Source organism: Heterocephalus glaber, unplaced genomic scaffold (genome assembly GCF_053883595.1).
Source record: "Heterocephalus glaber isolate CG9 unplaced genomic scaffold, H.glaber_assembly_v1.0 deba00001586, whole genome shotgun sequence".
Taxonomy (NCBI): domain Eukaryota; kingdom Metazoa; phylum Chordata; class Mammalia; order Rodentia; family Bathyergidae; genus Heterocephalus; species Heterocephalus glaber.
The window spans coordinates 18,945,914-18,966,038 of NW_028258364.1; the positions used below are offsets into that span (position 1 = coordinate 18,945,914).

Genomic DNA, 20,125 nt, shown 5'->3' on the forward strand with positions numbered 1-20,125 from the left:
TTGAAAGTGAAGTCTTCGTCCTCATCAGACACCAAAACTGCCCGTGCCTTGGTCTTGAACTTCTAGACACCGTAACTCTGAGAAACAAACTTCTGTTCTTGATAAATCATCTAGGCTTGGGCTGGGGATTTAGCTCAGTGGTTCCACCGCCTGCCTCGCAAGTGCAAGGACCTGAGTTCGATCCCTGGTACCAAAAAAAAAAAATTAACGTATGTTACTTTGGGCCAGGGATTTAGCTCAGTGGTTTTGCCGCCTCCTGCGCAAGTGCAAGGACCTGAGTTCAATCCCCGGTACCAAAAAATATATATATATACATAAATCATCTAGACTCACGTATTCTGTTATAGCAACACAAAACAGACTATAATACCTTGCAACCAGCTAACAGAAATTATTAGCATCAAGTAATGAATTGCTGAATATTGAATGTTTTAGCCAATTCATCTGAACATTAATAATGTATTTGGCCCAGGAGGATGATCAGTAAGCCCCAAGGAAAGACATTTAAATTAATTGGTGTTTTCTTCCATCTGTGAGAGACTTTGTTGCATTGTCCTGATTCAATTTGAAGAATTCCATTATAACTATGCTCAGTACTAGATTTGAAGTAATTTTAAAACAAGTTATAAAATTACAGTCTTTATTATTCACCATTACCATCAAGCTTGTTTTTACATTTCAGACAGTTTTCCATATTTAACATACTGAACAAGGAAACAGGGCACTCTCAGTCCTGGCAAATTTGGAACTAGGAGAGCTTTCAAAACGTTTCACTCCTCCAGGCTTTCAAATCAGAGCTAACATGTCAGCCAGGAATTTGTTCAGTCATCAACTACCAAACTATCAAAAGTTAACAGATCAGCCCAATAATAGTGAGTGGGATTCTGCAGTCTATGGGTTTGGAGAATTTCTGCATTGGGGTTTAGATATGTGTAAATCTCGTTATACTCACAGTGCCTAAGAGCTTGGTCTTTAGCCAGGGGTGGGGGCAGGGGTAAGGATTGAAGAAAATGACTTAGCATCAAAAGAATCAAGTTAATAGCAATTTTTCTTAATATAGATATTGGAGTGTACTTAATTTTAAGAAAAAAGGAGAAAGTGAAAGAAAATGAATGAGAGATTCTTAAAGTATGAAATATACACTGGATTTGATGTCTGTAGTTCTACCTCTGACTGGCTGTGTGGACTTGAACTCTTTGATAGATCACTCCAATTCTTTGATATTGCTTTCTCATTTATCAAATAAAGGTAGCAATGCCTGTCAGAGTGAAGATAACATAAACTTCCATTGTCTGATAAATGAATAAACCAAATGTGGCATATCCAGGAATGGTATATTATTCAGCATTAATAAAGAATGAAGTACTAACGCATGTTGTAATATGAAAACATTGTACAAGTAAAAAGACGCCAATCCCAAAAGACTGCCTATCAAATGGTTGTATTTTATTAAAGACAGAAAAGGCAAATCTTTGCAGACAGAATATCCATTCGTGATTGCCCTGGGGCTGAGGGCCTCTTGGGTGATATGGGTGAAGTGAGGTAATGTGATAGGTAATGGGCATGCAGTTTGGGGTTTGGGGAGGAATGATAAAAACGTTCAAAAGTTGGTTGCAATAATGGCCTTACAACTCTGTGAATATATTTGAATCCGCTTGTTATGGACCATGTATTTGTGCTCACCCCAACAATTTTTTTAGGCAAAACATTTATTGGTACATTTCAGATATACACAGTAACACTCATCGTGGGGAATTTGCACCCACACATGACATATCTTGCCTCTTTTTCTTTCCCATTCCCCCTCCTTTAAAGCCCCCCTCTCCTCCCTATATACAAAAGCTTTGTTTCCACTTTTTCTTTCTATTTTTACTTTTTCTCCTTGTCCCTAACTTCCTTTCTCCCTCCCCTTCTTTGTTCCCTTTCCCATTTGAACATTTTCTTCCCATTTCCCAGTATCTACTGTACATTTCAGTTTTTATTTCCCCTTTCAATCTCTCACCCCACCAATTTTTATGTTGAAGTCCGAACCCCTAATGTGATGATGGTACTCAGAGTTTGAACTTTAGAAATGTGGCTGGATTTAGATGAAGTCATGAGGGTGGGCCCTCATGATGGAATTACTGTCCTTGTAAGATGAGAAAAAAGCTAGAGCTTGCTCTCTTTCTGCCACATGAGGATATAGAAATAAAAGTGCCACATTGTCTTAGTTACTTTTCTCATTGCTGACACAAAATACCCAACACCCAAAGTTGAAGGACAAAAGGGTTATTTTGGCTCACAGGGAGCAAGGTGGGGTGGCAGGGAAGGGGAACGGGGATGATAAAGAGAATTACGATGTGTTATGTACATGTTCCAACCTCCCGTGAGAAATGTAATCAATATGTACTACAAACATATAGCAATAAAAAAAATTAATTTTAAACCCTAAAAAAGATATATTACCAATGCCACACTACTAGTTCAAAGCAACCCAAAGTAATCCTAACACTATGGAAGTAAGAGTTTGTCCCCACCCAATACATGTTCTTCAGTCAGCCTGTGTGACAACTGAGGCCTTCCCCACCCTGCAGGGGTCTGTCTCACTAGGACGCTAATTCATCCCCATTGCAGGCAGCAGTCACTTCAGACCTTATCAGACTTCTAATTGCCTCACTGCTTGGTGTTTTGCTCTGAACACATGCTAATGAAGTAGGTTAGGGAAAATGTTGCAGAAGGTTTTGTTGGGATGTCAGAAACCTACTGTAAAAAGGGAAGTAACCAGGTGTCTGGGAAGCAAGCAGGACTGGAGACGAGAGACTCTTCTCACGTGACATAATCATGCTGATTTTTCTGAGAAATCCATTTCCCTTGCATTTGGAGTACATGGTAGTGAACACAGCTTTCTCATGTTTCACTTAACAACTGCTGTTAAAATTTTAGTGACAGAATGAGAAAGCCATTTAATCGAGATTGCCAAATGTCTAGTTGGGTGAGGTTGAAAATCAAATGAGGGGACTCCAGCTGCTAAATATAATGTGCTTAGCCATAAGACCACCGATGCAAAACAAAATAGCACCTTTGCTTTGTTACACTGGGGTACCCAGGAAGATATTTTCTGTGGTTCTCCATTGAGTAGGTCCAGTCAGCATGGTTATTCACTGAATTTCAGCTCCACATTGATTTTACATCCGGTCAGGCAAAACTCCAGGATGACTGTGATCTTACACGTCCTGTTGCAAACAGGAAGCATAAAAACTAAGTTTGTTTTTCTGAGATTAAAAAAGTTTTTAATCTGTGACTGTGATCTTATACTTCCTGTTACAGGAAGTATAAAACCTAAGTTTGTTTTTCTGAGATTAAAAAAGTTTTTAAAAATTAAATTAAATATAAATAAAATTTTACTACCTGAAAATTTCAAACTGCTTTTCAACAAAAAGACCCCTAACCAGAGTTCAAAGCCAAGAACCAAACTGTGAGAGGTATCTGGACAAATATGCAAGATAAAATGTTACATAAGATGTGTGAAGAACTCCTAAAACATGGATAAGAAAATAATAATCCAAGGGGAAATAAACCAAGGATATAAAGAGGTAAATTCATTAAAGAGAAAATACGAATAGCCAAAAGACTCCTAAAAATAAGCTTATCCTCACTAATAACTAGAGAAATATAAATTAAAATATTAGTGATATTTTTCACCACATAGGAAGAAGCTAACATTTGAAAATACCATAGATTGATGAAACTTTGTAGAGCGGGATCTATTCATCAGTAAAGGCTGTATCAATTAGAACATTCACTGCCTATTAAAACAAAAAATAATCTGCAACTATGAGCCAGAACATCTATATTTTTAACTATCTAGTCATTTAAACTGTACCATGTGTAAAGACATTCACTGGAATATTATTTGTAATATTAAATAAAAGTACTAGTAAATAAAATGTTGGATATTTAGAGGTAGAATATTACATAGTAGATAAAAAAGGATTAATTCATGTGTATATGTCATAGACAATTTTGTTTTAGAAGTGATTTGCATTAAAACATATGACATATAAATACAATGCTCATGATTATGCATACCATTAAAAAGTAGGATAGAGGGAGAACAAGATTTAGATGGAGTTAAAGAGGCTTTCTTTTTTAAAAAGGAATATGTATCCATGTGTTATTTGTGTGCTTTTAAAGTGTAAGTATAGTGTATAGCAGTTGACTGTAGCTGATGACAATATATTCTTGAAAAATGCTGAGAGTGGTTATTAAATATTCTCACCAGAAAAATGGTAACTATGTGAAGTGGTATATATGTTAGTTAGCTAGATTCGAACCATTCCACAGGTATACATACTTCAAACCATCATGCTTTATGCAACAAGTACATACAATTTTACCTGTCAATTTTTTAGAGAAAGAAAAAATGCTTCCTAAAAATTTGTAAATAAAATACATACTTGTAAAAATGCCTGAAAATAAGCTTATCAAAATGTTCAAGTGAGCTGGAGTGTGGTTCCATGGCAGAGCATGTGCTTCGCATGTGCAAATCTCTGAGGTCAAACTCAAAAAAAAAAAGGCAGGTTGATTATGGACAATGGATACTATTCAGCATTATCTTCTTACATATTTTCATACATATGTGTTTACCTGCCTGGGGTATTTTCCAAATTCCTCAAGTTAAAAAAAATGGGAAAGTGGCTATTACACTTTGATATTTAGTCCTACAGAACGACAAGCTCGATTCTGAGTGTCCTGGACTTCAAAGTGATAAAATCTCTCTGTACATAAAAGTATGTTATACGAGAGGGATAACCCACTACCTAATCCACTATTATCCATTAGATCAAACATTAGGTTAAAATCTTTATTAAGCTTTAAGCTTTCACCTTGGCAATTAGAAAGGGGACCTTGGAAGAAATGAGCAGAACGAGTATATTTTTGTGATTAAATATTACTACATAATTTGTCTTAAACACTTTTCCTTTTTAAAAATGTCAGGATAATTATATGCTAAATATTATCTTAATAAGCCCTAGAAATCCAGATTCCAGTTATAGAAACTCAGGAAGCGTGAGGTTTTAGCCTCACATCTTTTATGTCGGAACCCACAGAATTTGCTGGTTACACCAGAATCCTTCATTACCTGGCTACACACTAGTGGACAATATGACATTGTGCTTGGAAGTGATATAGAATAATATGATGGAAAATAACTGCACTTTTTTCTATTGTGCTTCTCCTGTAAAGCTATAAATAAGTTGAATTGTGCTCCCTTGATTTATGTTTATGACTATTATTATGATGATTTATTTTGGGTTGAGTGCTGACAGTGTGCCGAGTGCTATACCACGCTCATAAGAAGAAATGGTTATGCCCCAGAGGCTTACATACCAAGACAAACAATTCAGCCATAAAATACACCAGCTAAGAGATGCTTAATCTCAGCAGAGCAGTGCTTCTTGGAGTTTATATGTAGGTGGAGAAAATCTTCTCCTTCTGGAGGAAGAAGGTTAATGCTCTTTGAAAGACTTTGAGGGCCAGTTTTCAATACAGACTTCACATAGGGATACAGAATCATCAAAGTGCATGCTCTCAGAGCACAGGAAAGGGGATGGTCAATGGAGGGCTCCCATGCAAACAGTTTTATGTGCTGACTTAGGCATTGTGGTAATAACAGGGCCTTCAAGGGCTTCCATCTGATGAGCAGCAATTCTATGGTTCCGTATAGGTTCAATGTGTTTTTAATATTACAACCATCTTCAACACATTCTGACTAATATTGTTTAAGGACATCTATGTAAAGCAGTGTTTCCAGATGTTTATTTTAAAGAGTACTGTGTTTGGAGGATATTGTTAGGCATGAAAAAATGTTTTAAATGTGCACAAATAAGTTTGAGAATGCTATGTTAACTAAAGTGAAAAAAGGTAACTCTATTGCAAGAATTCTCAGAGCTATTAACCAGTCCATAAAAACTGTGAATCTCTGAGTCTGACTACAAAATAGTTTTTGGTACAGCACATCACAGGACTAATCCTCTGGAAAACACACATTGGAAAACAGCAAGATTGAATTTTAAAAAAACAAAAGAAAGAATGAATTAAACTTCCAGTTTGTTTTTAACTGTAATGGCAGCTGGGAAGCTTTTTGCTTTCTGATTCAAGAGCTATAAGGACATAATGTGCCCATTGTTTCTATCCTCACCACCACCTTCTAAGCAAGGTTGGAGGGATACTGAGGGCAGGTCTATGCAGAATAAGTGAGTCCACATTTTTGTGGTAGCCAGCCTCCCAGATGGTTCCCAGATGGACACCCACCTCTGATATTCCTGTTCCTGGGCAGTTCCCTCCCTCAATAAATAGAGCTCACTTGTGTAACCAGTAGGTTGTTATGAAAATGATAGGGTAAGACTGCCAAGACTAGGTCATGAAAGAAAGACATTATGGCTTCTACCGCGCTGTTCTGGATCACTTGCTCTGGGGAAAGCCAGCTGCCATGTTGTGAGACCACTCAAGCAGCCCTGTGGAGAGACCCATGAGGTGATGCACAGTCACAACTGTGAGTTCTGCTTGCAGTCACAACTGTGAGTCTCTCCGGAAGCACCAAGTCAAGGCTTCAGATAAGTGCAGCCCCAGCCAACATCGTGACTGCAACCTCAGGAATGTCCCTGAGCCAATATCACCTACAAACACTCCCAGAGTCCCGACCCCCCAAAGCAGTATGAGATAATCAATGATTGTTATTTTAAGCCACATTCAGGGTAATTTCTTACATGGCAATAGATAACTAATACAACATCCTAGATTTTTTTCAAGATTTTAAATAGTCGGTCCTTCTGTTTATTCATGTGTCCTAATTTGGGAGTTCAAAACATTTGATCATGAGAGGGACTCTGTACACAGGGTTAGAGTTACTGAATCTCAATCAAAATAAGAGCCAAAAGAGCTTCCAAGGAAAGGTCCTTATGGTACTCTTTGAGAACACACTACCATCACCCAGTTACTGAATGCTTCCATTTCCTAGAAGGAGAAGGCCAATTTCTCAGTGAACCAATAAAATCACACAAGTAACTCTCAAAACCTTTGGAAATTGGTCCCACTGACCTTACTGCTGAGAAGTAGAAAGTGGCCTCCACTTCAGAGGTTGACACTGATACTGTCTAACCTCTACTATATGGTAAAGTGAAAAGAGAAAGGCTCTCATACCAACTGAGTTGAGGGAGAAGTGAACCTAAATCTCCACTTCAGAACATTAGAAAGGAGATGATTGAACAGAGTAGACAGATGAAGACAAGACTGGGAAGAAGGAAAACTATAGAGTCTAGAAAGAGTAGTTGTATTGGTCAGCTTCCCATTGCTGGGACAAAACACCTGACATACACCTAAAGGAGGAAATGGTTTACAGTTTCAGAAGTTTCAGTCCATGGTCAGATGGCTCCAGGCACATTATGGCAGGAGGTGTGGTGGAGTAAAGCTGCTCTCTTCAGGGAGCAGAACACAGTGGAAGAGCACAGAGAAGAAAGGCTTGGAAACAGATGCAGTCCCAAGGTCACACCTGTATGGCCCACCAGAACACACCAGGAAGTGTGCTTTCCTAATCCCCTATGTGGCTCCCAAGCCAACCAAGTTGACAATCAAACTTAACTGTTGCAGCCATGCAGAGGTATGAGAACATGGTAGGAGACAAAGGACCCTATAATCAAGAAGACAAGAACAAACTAGATGTGGTAGCTTGTGACTATAATCCCAGCACTCTGGGAGTCCGAGACAGTAAGATTGCAAGTCTGAGTCCAGCCTGGCCAGTTTAGTGGCTTAGCTGCACCATATCTCAAACATAAGTTTTCAAAAGGCCTGGGGATATAGCTCAGTGTTAAGGCCCTAGATTCAATTCCCAGTACAGTGAAAACAAAGCAATTAAAAGAAGACAAGAAGGAACAAATAGGTCTAGGAGAGGATGCCCTAGCTAGCCTAATTGATGGCCTCCAAGCCACAGCTGAGCCTGGTCAAAAGATTGTGAACTTAACATTATGATGTGATTTTTAGTGATATTTTTCATGACTCCATTGCAGGGTGCTGGAAGCTGGCCTAGGCAACAATAGAACATTGTGTAGCAGAGGGCAGGAGTGTGCAGCGCTAACTCCACCTCTCCCGCCACCAACTCACATAGTCAATCCCTGAAACCCATGTATATCAGATGTTCCATGGCAAGTCAAACACAGCAATTACCAATAACAGTATTTCAGCCTACTTATGTGTGTGTGTCTGCAAAGATAGATATTTACTGTTATAAAGCACACATGTAAGTTTTCTTATTAAATTACTAAAACTTGTGGTCCTTATATTATTTCATTAAAATAGTTTTTGGCGACTGTGGTTTAGGAAGTGCAGAAATGTATCCATTTTTTGAACATGGTAATTGTTATAATAACATGTACAGTATCACTAATACTCCATATGTTATAACAAAAATATTTTAAATGAAATTTTTTAATTTAGATATATTGGCCCAAGGCAAGTCTTCTTCACTCAATGCAGCCCAGACAAGCCAGAAAGTTGGACAACCATGCCCTCCCTACACCAGAGGAGCACCAGATGTATGAAAAAAATCCCCCAATAACAAAGAAAAACCAGAGTAACTGGAAGAAATAGCACAGGGTAGGCAAGGGAAGGGTCAAGTCATGGTTCATAGGCCAAATGGCAACAGCAGGCTCAAAAGAGGCTGCAAGGACGCCAAATCAACCCACTGCAGACAGGCAGGTCTGCCCATGCCCTACCGAGGTCCTGAGTCACACAGAACACGCCAAATCAGCCTGCTGCACACAGGCAGATCTGCCCACGCCCTGCCGAGGTCCCCAGTCAGGCGGAAGATGCCGAATCACCCCGCTGCAGACAGGCAGCCACCTGGTTCCACACTACAAAGACGCAGAGGACACCAGACCACCAGACCAAGGTACTGAGTCCTGCTGTTCCCGGCCCAGAGGTAGGGGTTTCTGAGCCATCGTCCCACTGCTCCTGGTCCAGAGGAAGGGGCTTCCCAGTCACCATCACTCCCGCTGCTCCCAGCCCAGAGGAAAGGGCTTTTGGGCCACCTTCTGTCCCGCTGCTCCTGGCCCAGAGGAAGGGGCTTCCAGGCCACCATCCCTCCCACTGCTCCCGGCCCACAGGAAAGGGCTTTTGGGTCACCATCCCTACCACTGCTCCTGGCCCCTGTCCCACCTCACCCAGCTCAGAGGAGGTAATCTGTGCAGGCGCTAACAGCCCCTGCCCCAGTCAAAATGAGAAAACACATAAATAAGTCTCAAAACCAGACTTTCAGATCACCTACAGCAACCCCAAAGGGAAATGAGATGGAACACTCTGATATTCAACCACCTGGACCCACTGAACTGGCAACAAAAGGGGATCTGGAAAAAATGAAATCAGAAATAATTTCTCAGATAACAGGAGAAATTGTGCCCCTAGTGCAAGACATGATTAATAAATCTAGAGAGGAGCTCAGGAACATGATGGAATCCCAACATAAGAAAAAAATGGAGTTCATAAAACAGATGCAAATAGATTTCCAGGACATGAAAAACTCCATTGAAAGTCTACACAGCAGAATGAGCCAATGTGAGGACAGAATTTCAGATATAGAAGATAAGATTGCAATTAGGGACCAGGAAAAGAAAAGTTGCTTCAAATTTATAAGGGAACATGAGAAATAAATCCAGCAGCTGCTAGATGATGCAAAGAAGAATAACATAAGACTGATTGGGCTCAATGAAGAAACAGGAGAGAGTGGAGATGACATAAAAAATCTCTTCACAGAAATAATGGCAGAAAACTTCCCAAGCAGGGGGAAAGAGCTTGACATACAGATAAGTGAGCCATATAGGACTCCAAATAGCCTTGATCAAAAAAAATCTACACATAGGCATATAATTGTTAAGATTCCAGAAACACAACAGAAGAACAAAGTTCTCCAAGCAGTCAGAGAAAAGAAACAAATCACATACAAAGGAAAGCCCATCAGAATCACAGCAGACTTCTCAACACAAACCATCAAGGCAAGAAGAGCTTGGAGTGACATATTCCAAGCCCTAAAAGAAAACAGCCTCCAACCCAGATTGATGGACCCTGCAAAACTATCTTTCAAAATGGATGGAGAAATAAGATACTTTCATGACAAAGAGCACGTTAGGAACTTCGTGAATACCAAACCAGCACTCCAAAGAATTTTACACAATATCCTAGGAACAGACATTGAGGATCACAACCCCAGGAAGCAAAGCAGAATGAACCCATCTGGCATGACAAGAAATTAAATGTAAAGGCGGAGAACCCAACAAAAAGAAAAAGTCATGGCAATGACAAGTCAATACGTTTCAGTTATAACCATCAACGTTAATGGTCTCAATTCACCAATCAAAAGAAATAGACTGGCAGAATGGGTCAAGAAGCAAAATCCAACAATATGCTGCATACAAGAAACACACTTCATTCAAAAGGAAACTCATAGACTGAAAGTGAAAGGGCGGAAAACAATACTCCATGCGACAGGAACCTGAAAAAAAGCAGGAGTAGCTATCCTCTTGGCAGATCAAGTAGATTTCAAACCAACACTGATTAACAGAGACAAAGAAGGACACTACATCCTTGTAAAGGGAAGAATCCAAGAGGAAGAGATGACAATCATAAATATCTATGCACCAAACACTAGTGCGCCCAACTATATAAAACAAATATGAACGGACATGAAAAGTCATATATGCACTAATACAATTGTAGTGGGGGACCTCAAAACCCCACTGTCACAAACAGATAGATCAACTAGACTAAAAATAAGTAATGAAATGCTAGAACTCAATCGAACTCTTGAACAAATGAACTTAACAGATGTTTACAGAGTCTTCCACCCCACAAAATCAGAATACACATTCTTCTCAGCTGCACATGGGTCATTCTCCAAAATAGACCACATACTCACACACAGAACATGTTTAAGTAAGTGCAAAGGAATTAAAGTTATCTCCTGTATATTATCAGACCATAGTGTGATGAAATTGGAGATCCATAGCAAAAGAAACTCAAAAAATTTCATAAATACATGGAAATTGAACAACACACTTCTGAATAACCAATGGGTCACAGAGGAAATTAAAGAAGAAATCAGACAGTTCCTTCCATTAAATGACAATGACAATACAACATATCAGAATCTATGGGACACAATGAAAGCAGTCTTACAAGGGAAATTCATAGCAGTGAATACGCATATTAGGAAAACAGAACGAGCCCAATTAAATAACCTGATGCTGAACCTCAAGCTTCTAGAAAAGAAGAGCAGGACAACCCCGAAGCTCATACAAGGGAGGAAAGTATAAAGATCAGAGGAGAAATCAATGCAATGGAGACTAAGAGAACGATACAAAAAAATCAATGAAGCCAAGAGTTGGTTCTTCAAAAGAATCAACAAAATTGACAAACCTTTAGCCAACCTTGTCAGAAAAAGGAAAGAAAAGGCCCAAATCCATGCAATTAGGAATGAAAAGGGTGAAATTACAACAGACCCAGGAGAAATTCAGAGGACCATCAATACCTACTTACAGAACCTATACGCCAATAAGATAGACAACACAGAAGAAATGGACAGATTCCTAGATACATATGAATTACCAAAGTTGAACGAAGAAGACCTAAAAATTCTGAACAACCCAATATCAACCAATGAAATTGAAAATGTAATTAAAAACTTATCAACTAAGAAAAGCCTGGGCCCTGATGGCTTCACTGCTGAATTCTACAAGACATTTAGAGAGGAACTGCTGCCACTACTGTTTAAACTCTTCAGTGAAATTGAAAGGGAAGCAATACTCCCAAATTCATTCCTGGAAGCAAGCATCACCTTGATCCCCAAAGCAGAGAAAGACCCAACCGGAAAAGAGAACTATAGGCCAATCTCACTAATGAACACAGATGCAAAAATCCTTAATAAGATACTGGCAAACAGAATGCAGAAGATCATCAAGAGGATCATACACCCTCATCAAGTGGGATTCATCCCAGGGATGCAGGGATGGTTCAATATACAAAAATCAATCAATGTAATACACTATATCAATAGAGCCAAGGACAAAAACCATATGATTATCTCCATAGATGCAGAAAAAGCATTTGACAAAATCCGACATCCATTTATGATAAAAACCCTACAAAACATTGGAATAGATGGTCTCTACCTCAAACTGATAGAAGCCATCTATGAAAAACCAACAGCCAATATCATACTAAAGGGTCAAAAACTGAAATCCTTCACACTAAAATCAGGAACAAGACAAGGATGTCCACTATCACCACTCTTGTTCAATATAGTTTTGGAAACATTAGCCACGGCAATTAGACAAGAGAAAGAAATAAAAGGAATAAAGATAGGAAATGAAGAAGTCAAATTGTCATTATTTGCAGATGACATGATACTCTATATAGAAGACCCCAAGAACTCCACCAAAAGTCTTCTAGACTTAATAACCAAATTCAGTCAAGTAGCTGGTTACAAGGTCAACACACAAAAATCAATAGCTTTCCTCTACACCAATGACAGACTCACTGAGAGAGAAATAGGGCAAATAATTCCTTTCACAATACCATCCAAAAAATTGAAATACCTAGGAATCATCCTAACGAAAGAAATTAAAAACCTCTTCTCTGAAAACTATGGCACTCTGAAAAGAGAAATTGAAGATGATATCAGAAAATGGACAGACATCCCCTGCTCCTGGCTAGGAAGGATTAATACAGTGAAAATGGCCATACTTCCAAAACTGCTATATAGATTTAATGCAATTCCAATTGAGATCCCAGCAGCATACTTCATAGACCTCGAGAAAACAATCCAAAAATTCATTTGGAACAAGAAGAGACCCAGAATAGCAAAAGCAATTCTAGGTAACAGAGACATGGCAGGGGGTATCACAATCCCCAACCTGCAACACTACTACAAAGCTACTGTGATAAAAACAGCATGGTACTGGCAAAGAAACAGACTTGAGGACCAGTGGAACAGATTAGAAGATGCAGAAACAACGACAGACACACTCAGCTATCTCATCTTCGACAAAGGAGCCAAAGACCCTCACTGGAGGAAAGATAGCCTCTTTAATAAATAGTGCTGGAAAAATTGGGCTTCAACTTGCCAAAGATTAAAACTAGACCTGTATCTCTCACCATGCACTAAACTAAAATCAAAATGGATTAAAGATCTAAATATTAAAATAGAAACTCTGAACCAGTTGGAACAGAGGTTAGGTAGAATCCTTGAAGACATCAGTGTAGGAAAAGATTTTATGAACAAAACCTCAGTTGCCCGTGAACTAGCACAAACAATCAACAGGTGGGATCTCTTCTTATTAAAAGGCACAGCAAGAGAAACCACCAGCAGTGTGAACAGACAACCCACAATGTGGGAAAAAATCTTCACCTGCTCTTCCTCACACAAAGGTCTACTATCTCGAATCTATAAAAAACTTAAAAAGATCAGACCTCCCAAATTTAAAGACCCAGTCCAAAAATGGGCATCTGAAATGAACAGACATTTCTCAGACAAAGAAGTAGAAACAGCAAATAAATACGTGAAAAAATGTTCAGCATCACTATTCATTCGAGAGATGCAAATGAAAACAATGCTGAGATTCCACTTCACTCCAGAAAGAATGGCTGCTATCATGAAATCAACCAATAACAAATGCTGGTGGGGCTGTGGGGAAAGAGGAACCCTGCTCCACTGCTGGTGGGAGTGTAGACTGGTGCAAGCACTGTGGAAATCAGTATGGAGATACCTCAAAGATCTAGGACTGGAAGTCCCATTTGACCCTGCTATTCCACTGCTGGGGATCTTCCCCAAAGAATTAAAAGAATCATACCATAGTGATATATGTGCACCCATGTTCATAGCAGCACAGTTTGTAATAGCTAATACTTGGAAACAGCCCAAATGCCCATCAACTGGAGACTGGATAAAGAAAATGTGTTTTTTTAATAAAATGGAATACCACTCAGCCATAAAAAATGAGAAATTAGAGACATTTATAGCTAAGTGGATGCACATTGAGGTGATACGCTTAAGTGAAATAAGTAGGACACACAGGTGTAAATACCGAATAGTTTCTCTGGTGTGAGAAACTGAAAGTGTAAATAAGGACTAAATGTATAATAGGTCATGTGAAATAGGAAGTAAAGGGGCAAAGGGGAAGGAAGTGGGAGGGCTAGAGGAAAGGATAGAAGGGAATGGGATTAATATGAGAAAATGGAAAAATACGAACAAAATCTTTGTAAATAGGGAGGACTGGAGGGCTTGAAGGGAGGGCTGGGGAAGGGTGAAAAATAAGAACCAAGAGAGACTATGTAAAGGTGCAAATTTCCAATGATGAATGTCATTATATTGTATACCTAAAATGTACCAATGATTAGAATGAATAATCGATAATGTAAAATAGGAAGAAAAAGTCCAAAAGGGTAGGGGTAAGTGGGAGGGGCAGGGGAAAGGAAAGAAGGGAAAGGAAAAATGATGAGAAATGGAAATAAAGTCTTTGTAAATAGGGAAGGGTGGAGGGGGTGAAGGGAGGGCTAGGAATGGGGAAAAAATAAGAACCAAGATGCATTATGTAAAGGTACAATTCCCAATGAGAAATGTAATTGTGTTGTATACCTAAAATGTACCAATAAAAGAATTTAATACAAAAAAAAAAAAAAAGAGGCTGCAAGCTAAATGACAAGATACGTTAAAGTGGGAAATGAAGCACTAAGAAAGGGTCCTGTATGAGCTGTGAACATAGGGGAGTTCAAAAACAGGTGAGAGGGAGCAGAAAGGAAGAGTAGAGGAGGAAGGAGACAGAACTACGTGGACTTCCTTTTTTCATGGTAACTACATATTTAATCAGCTTTCTGTCAATGTAACAAAATACCCAAGATAATTAAGTCATCAAGGGTTGTTTTATCTCATTGTTCAAGTCCGTGATTGATTAGCCCTGTTGCTTCTGGGCCTGTGGCGAGGCAGCACATCATGGGGGAGTGTGTGGCTGAGTGAACCCATTCACCTCATGGCCAGCCAGGGTATAAAGAGAAAAGAGATCAGCATTGCACGGTCCCATTTCAGGGCACATCCTCAGTGACCTATAGGCCTCCCACTAGGCCCCACCTCTTAAGAGTTCTTCCACCTCCTAATAACCCTGGGACCCAAGTTCTTAACACATGGGGCATTGGGGAATATTCCAGGTCCAAAATATAGCATTACTGTTCTCATTAAGGAAGTTCAGGGAGCATTTGCATGGCTGTCTAGCTGAGTATGGGCTTCTAGAAGGAGAGGTAAATCATAAGAAAATAACCCAAGACCATCTGGACCACAGGTGGATGGGTGCCTCTGACACAAAAGTGTGAAGTAGTCACATGTCTATCAGTCTGCTTTTGCAGCTTTGGCAATCTTTTAAGGAATTCTGCACAAATAAGTTGAAATTATTTTCTCCTGTTGCACCAAGTCCAGAAATAGCCCATGACCAATGATCCATTACAGCTGCTGGTAGAAATAAATGTACTTGAAACTTTGCAACAGGCTCAATACTCAGTCTTGCCCGTGGAAACGCACGTAGCAGTAATCAGTATTCCTCTCCAGGCCCGGACCTGGTGGATAATTACAATTAAGCTTCAATGGATTAGCTGCCAGCAGGACAGTAGATAGTGAGTGGTATTTTACATCTCTACTTTTTTCAGCAAATTTGGGCACGTGGGGGTTTTTTTCCTCCTCCATGCAAAACAAAAAAGTTATTTTCAATTAATTTAGGAGACCATCAAAATTACAGAAAATTGTACTGTTCCCTGTGACAGGATGAATGAGGTACAGAGCGACTCTCCTCATTGTGCTAGAAATGCAAGGGTCACTCACATTACTTACAGAGCCCCTAGTTTACATTTTTCAATTAGGAGATAATCAGTGTGCCATTATGAGTAAAAATTGTTGGAATGACCTTTTGGCTGTATATTTTAACCAGCAAATCTCTGGGGAGGATTTGATTGAAGGCATGACAGGAGAACAAGGCAAGTTATACTGATGATAAATAAGAACAATTATCACACTTATTACCTGATAAATAATTTATTGTGATGTGCCACTAACCCATTGCAGGCCACCTCCTGGGTAAAAACACACCCCAAAGATTGACTTCTTCACTTTTTCCCATGATGTGTCAGAAATTCTTGTCTGAAAAGCACAAAGGAAGCATTTACCTGAATATAAAGAGCTGTCACCGAATAACTGATCATTTTAATCAGTGCAGATAAATTATACCCTTATATTAATGGTAAATCAGTACTTCTCTCTGCTTTAAAAAAAAAAAATCTGTGAGAAGCCATTTGGAAGAGATGCCATAGCTCAACACTTGAGAGTCTGTTTTATTTTAAATCTTGCCTCCCATTCTTGCTAAAAAGCTATCAGCCTATGCATTTTAGTCAATGCCTGCAGCATATTCCTAATTTCAGAGAGTGCGTACTATTATAATAGGATAATTTATTCTTTACAATACTCAGAAAATGCAATTGGTAAGGACTGGATGAATCTATAAAAATTATTCTAAATGGTGGAGATCAGTGATGAATGTTGCTTCTTCTACTGCACTCTACATATTAATAATTCCAGTAGACAATGTGTATGACTGTCAACAGACCTTTGGGATATCCAGGTCATATTTCCCTAGTGACTTCATCTACTGGTAATCTTGAAAAGTAATGATAATAGTATTTTACTCCTGTGCCTTCAGAGAGACATCATGGTGATTCTTTGGAAGATGAGATTTGTTTGTTTGTGGTACCGGGGAATTAACTTAGGGCCTTTGGAATGAGTTATATCTCCATTCCTCTTTTTTCACCAAGTCACTAAGTTGCCCAGGCTGGGCTCAAACTTGGTGATCCTCCTTCCTCCGTCTCCCAGAATTCTAGGATTCCAGACATTTGCCATCATGCCAGGCTGAAGATGGGGTTTTAATAGCACTGCTTGTTTGTTATTTTTGCCTTTTTGTTCTTCCTCAAAAATAGATTTTTTTAAAAAGTAAATAAATTTGACTCTTTACTGTCTCTGATGCTACACAAATATTCTTCATCAGGTTTCTTCACATGCTTTTCGCTCCTGACCCTTTTGATCACTGGGTCACTGCTTTGCTATTATTTTCTTAGTCATCCTACCTCTACAATTGGCCTCATTTCATAGGGTTCCAGGGACATTTTAATCAGTAGAACACTGATACTGGGAAGAAATCCATGTTTCATTATACAAAAAAGGCAAACTGGTGTTACCTGTTGTAGTCCTCCTTTCTAGGGAAATAAATTGGCCCTGAGAAGCCAAAAGGTTCTCATCTCAGCCTTCAAGTATCTGAAAAAAATTAAAATATTTTAAAGAGCTATTCAGAATGTGCTTTTACAACTGCTGAAGAATTTCCACATCTTCAGAGTCATGAACTCTTCCTCATAACTACCCAAGTCCACTCAGCTGTAGCAGAAGCCTGTTATAAATTTGACTTTAGGACAAGGAGAGTCACTGGCCCCTTTTATTCTCCGATGAGGGGAAAGTGTCAAAGACACCACAGTGTCCTCCTCAGCAACAGAGAAGGCTGGGAGATGGCATCTTGGTGGGCATTCCTCATAGTCAGGAGACCTTTTATCCACAGCAAAGGGATGAGGCAGGAACAATTCCACAGCCCTGGCAAGCCAGGCCTAAGAGAACCCAGTCCCATGAGTCTTACAGAGTAGAGCAGCAGATGGAGAATGATGAGTCCCTGCCCCGAAATGTAGTATTAAATAACAGGTACAGATTATATTAAGCAGCAAAATCTAGATTATATTCAACTTAAGGATAGGGCAAGAAGGTTACTCTTCCTAATATAACCAATCTCTAATACATCATATGTAAGTCACAGAACCTCTTTCAATGGGAAATCACAAGTACTGTTTTTTAAAAAGGTAAAAGGACTGGGGGAAAAGGTCTATGCAGCTTTCCCTTGTCTGACATGAGAAATAGATGTCACTAATGCAAATCAGGACAACTGAAGGTCTTGTGATAATGTAACACTCAGTATTTTAATGCCAACACCATGAGAATTCCAAGAGGGGAATTGTTTTTCTCTTTCTCTCTTGTGTTTCTCTTTATATGTGTGTATCTGCCCATGTATGTGTATTTGGTCACACTACACAAAGATAGTACTGATTAAAAAATAAATGGCACAAGAAAATAAGTACTGAAACTTCTTTTAACCAAACTTTCATATGAATTTATTTTTTAAAAATAATTGATTTTGAAACTGATAATCTAGCTCTCTCCATCCAGAATTTCTCAAAGGATTTGGCAGGGGTCACTTGATTTGCAAAGCCTAACAGAAGGCGTATGGGCAAGTCTTTTGTTTGAAACAAGTCCAGAGATGTCCCTTCTGCCACTATGCTTGAGACAGACCCTTCCAGCACTCCCCACCAAGCAGAACAAAACTCACAGGGCACACAATTATATGTATCCTTGGGCCTCCCAACTTACCACCTGTGGTTTGGATCTAAGCAAACAGAAAACAAAAAGAGGAGACAAATCACCACTAAATCTCTTAGGCACCAATCCACAAATAGTAGGAGCCAAGGGAAATAACCAGGAAGATCTTGAAGTGATGCTACCAGAAAGGGAATTATGATCTGGCTGGCATCAGGGAACCTGTAGGGATAAATCAAATGACTGAAATGTCAATGCTGAGGAATTCAATCTGTGAAGAGAGCACAAAGAGGTGGGAAAGGAGGGCTTGTGCCATAGATCAAAAAGAGTTGGACTTGCAATGAAATACAGATGGATGATAAAGGAAGTAGCAATGCTGAAGCTTTATGAGTTAAGGTAAAAGAAATATATGAAATAAAGGAGAATTAGCAGTGGGTGTCCTCTGCACACTACTAAATCAGGATGAACGCTCTGATAAATTACTGTAGAGGGGAAAAAACAGATACCGTGTACCCATAAATAAATAAAATGTATCATGCAGTATAAATCTAGTGAAAATGTCTCACCTCTCCCTGTTGGTACCTACTAAAATGTTCCAGAATCTTCTACTTCTTCCCCTCCTTCTGACTCCCAAATAAGTATGGGTGCTGAGACCCCTGTTTAACTTCTCACCTTTGAATTAATGATGGCATTCTTGGTTTCTGTCCTTTACGTCCTGTAAGGCAGACTTTGACCACTCTAGGGTTTAAAGACACAATATAAATAAACCAAACATAAGTAAAATGCTAAGTGGCAAGATCACAAAACTCTGCTACTCTAGATTTCAATTACTGAGACATTTCTTAAGGGATAATAAAAAGAGCAAAACGCAGGTCATCCGGGAATTTTTAGAGCTGTGTTGCTGTTAGCGCCTGTTTCATAAAGTGGAAAGGGCAGCTGGAGGTGAGGTAATTTGGGCCTGCTCATGACAAATAAGGAAGAAACAATCAGGAATCTTGAGGTGAAGGGCACTTGGGAGCATGACCTGATTCCATTTGCTATGCCTTATTTGTGTGACTTCTCACAGATATACAAAGTAGGAAAAAGGTGAAGCCATAGAGAGAATTCTACCCTGAAAGTTAAAACTCACAAGGGAAAAATCTGTGAAGCAAAATTACACTGTGAAATGTCATTCTCTAAAGGGCTTAAATAAGAAGTGTGATAAATGTTATTACTCTGCAGTGCCATAAGGGTGTTGAGGACTTAATCACTGCTCTGATTTTGCCCAACAAGTGCAAGGAGGCAGTTACAGGAAAACAGACCCTGTTCCAAAGAGCTTTCAGGGCTAAAGGCTGCAGAGAAAAGCAAAATGGGAAACCCACTAATACAGCCATCAGACACATAAATAACTTGGGATCATCACTGCCTCGTGCTTTCTTGGGTTTAAAGGCACCACAACGTCAGGGTGAGCAAAGAATGAATAAAGTTAAAGGTCAGGAAGGTCCAGAGGAATTCCAGGCAAGAACCAAAAGAAAATCAGCCTAACCAATCTTCAAGCCCAACTTCCTAAACAAAACAGTTGCAAGAAACCTCATAAAGTCACTCCAAGATCAGGCAAGTGTGTCTAAGGCTAAGGAGGAACAGCTGCACTTCTAATTTGGGGTACAGATAAAAGAC

At 39.3% G+C, this 20,125-nt stretch overlaps 1 long non-coding RNA gene across 3 annotated transcripts in view; it reads right to left on the reverse strand.

The window, feature by feature from the left end:
• Positions 1–1,253: 1,253 nt before the first annotated feature.
• LOC110343962 (uncharacterized) overlaps positions 1,254–20,125 on the reverse strand; it is a 39,350-nt gene continuing 20,478 nt past the window's right edge. For all 3 annotated transcript variants that reach the window (XR_015443921.1, XR_015443920.1, XR_015443919.1), the window contains 4 exons: positions 19,142–19,207; positions 17,296–17,371; positions 16,091–16,207; positions 1,254–3,212 (listed from right to left, as the gene is read on the reverse strand). This is a non-coding gene — a long non-coding RNA (uncharacterized LOC110343962). The remainder of the gene's footprint in view (positions 3,213–16,090; positions 16,208–17,295; positions 17,372–19,141; positions 19,208–20,125) is intronic.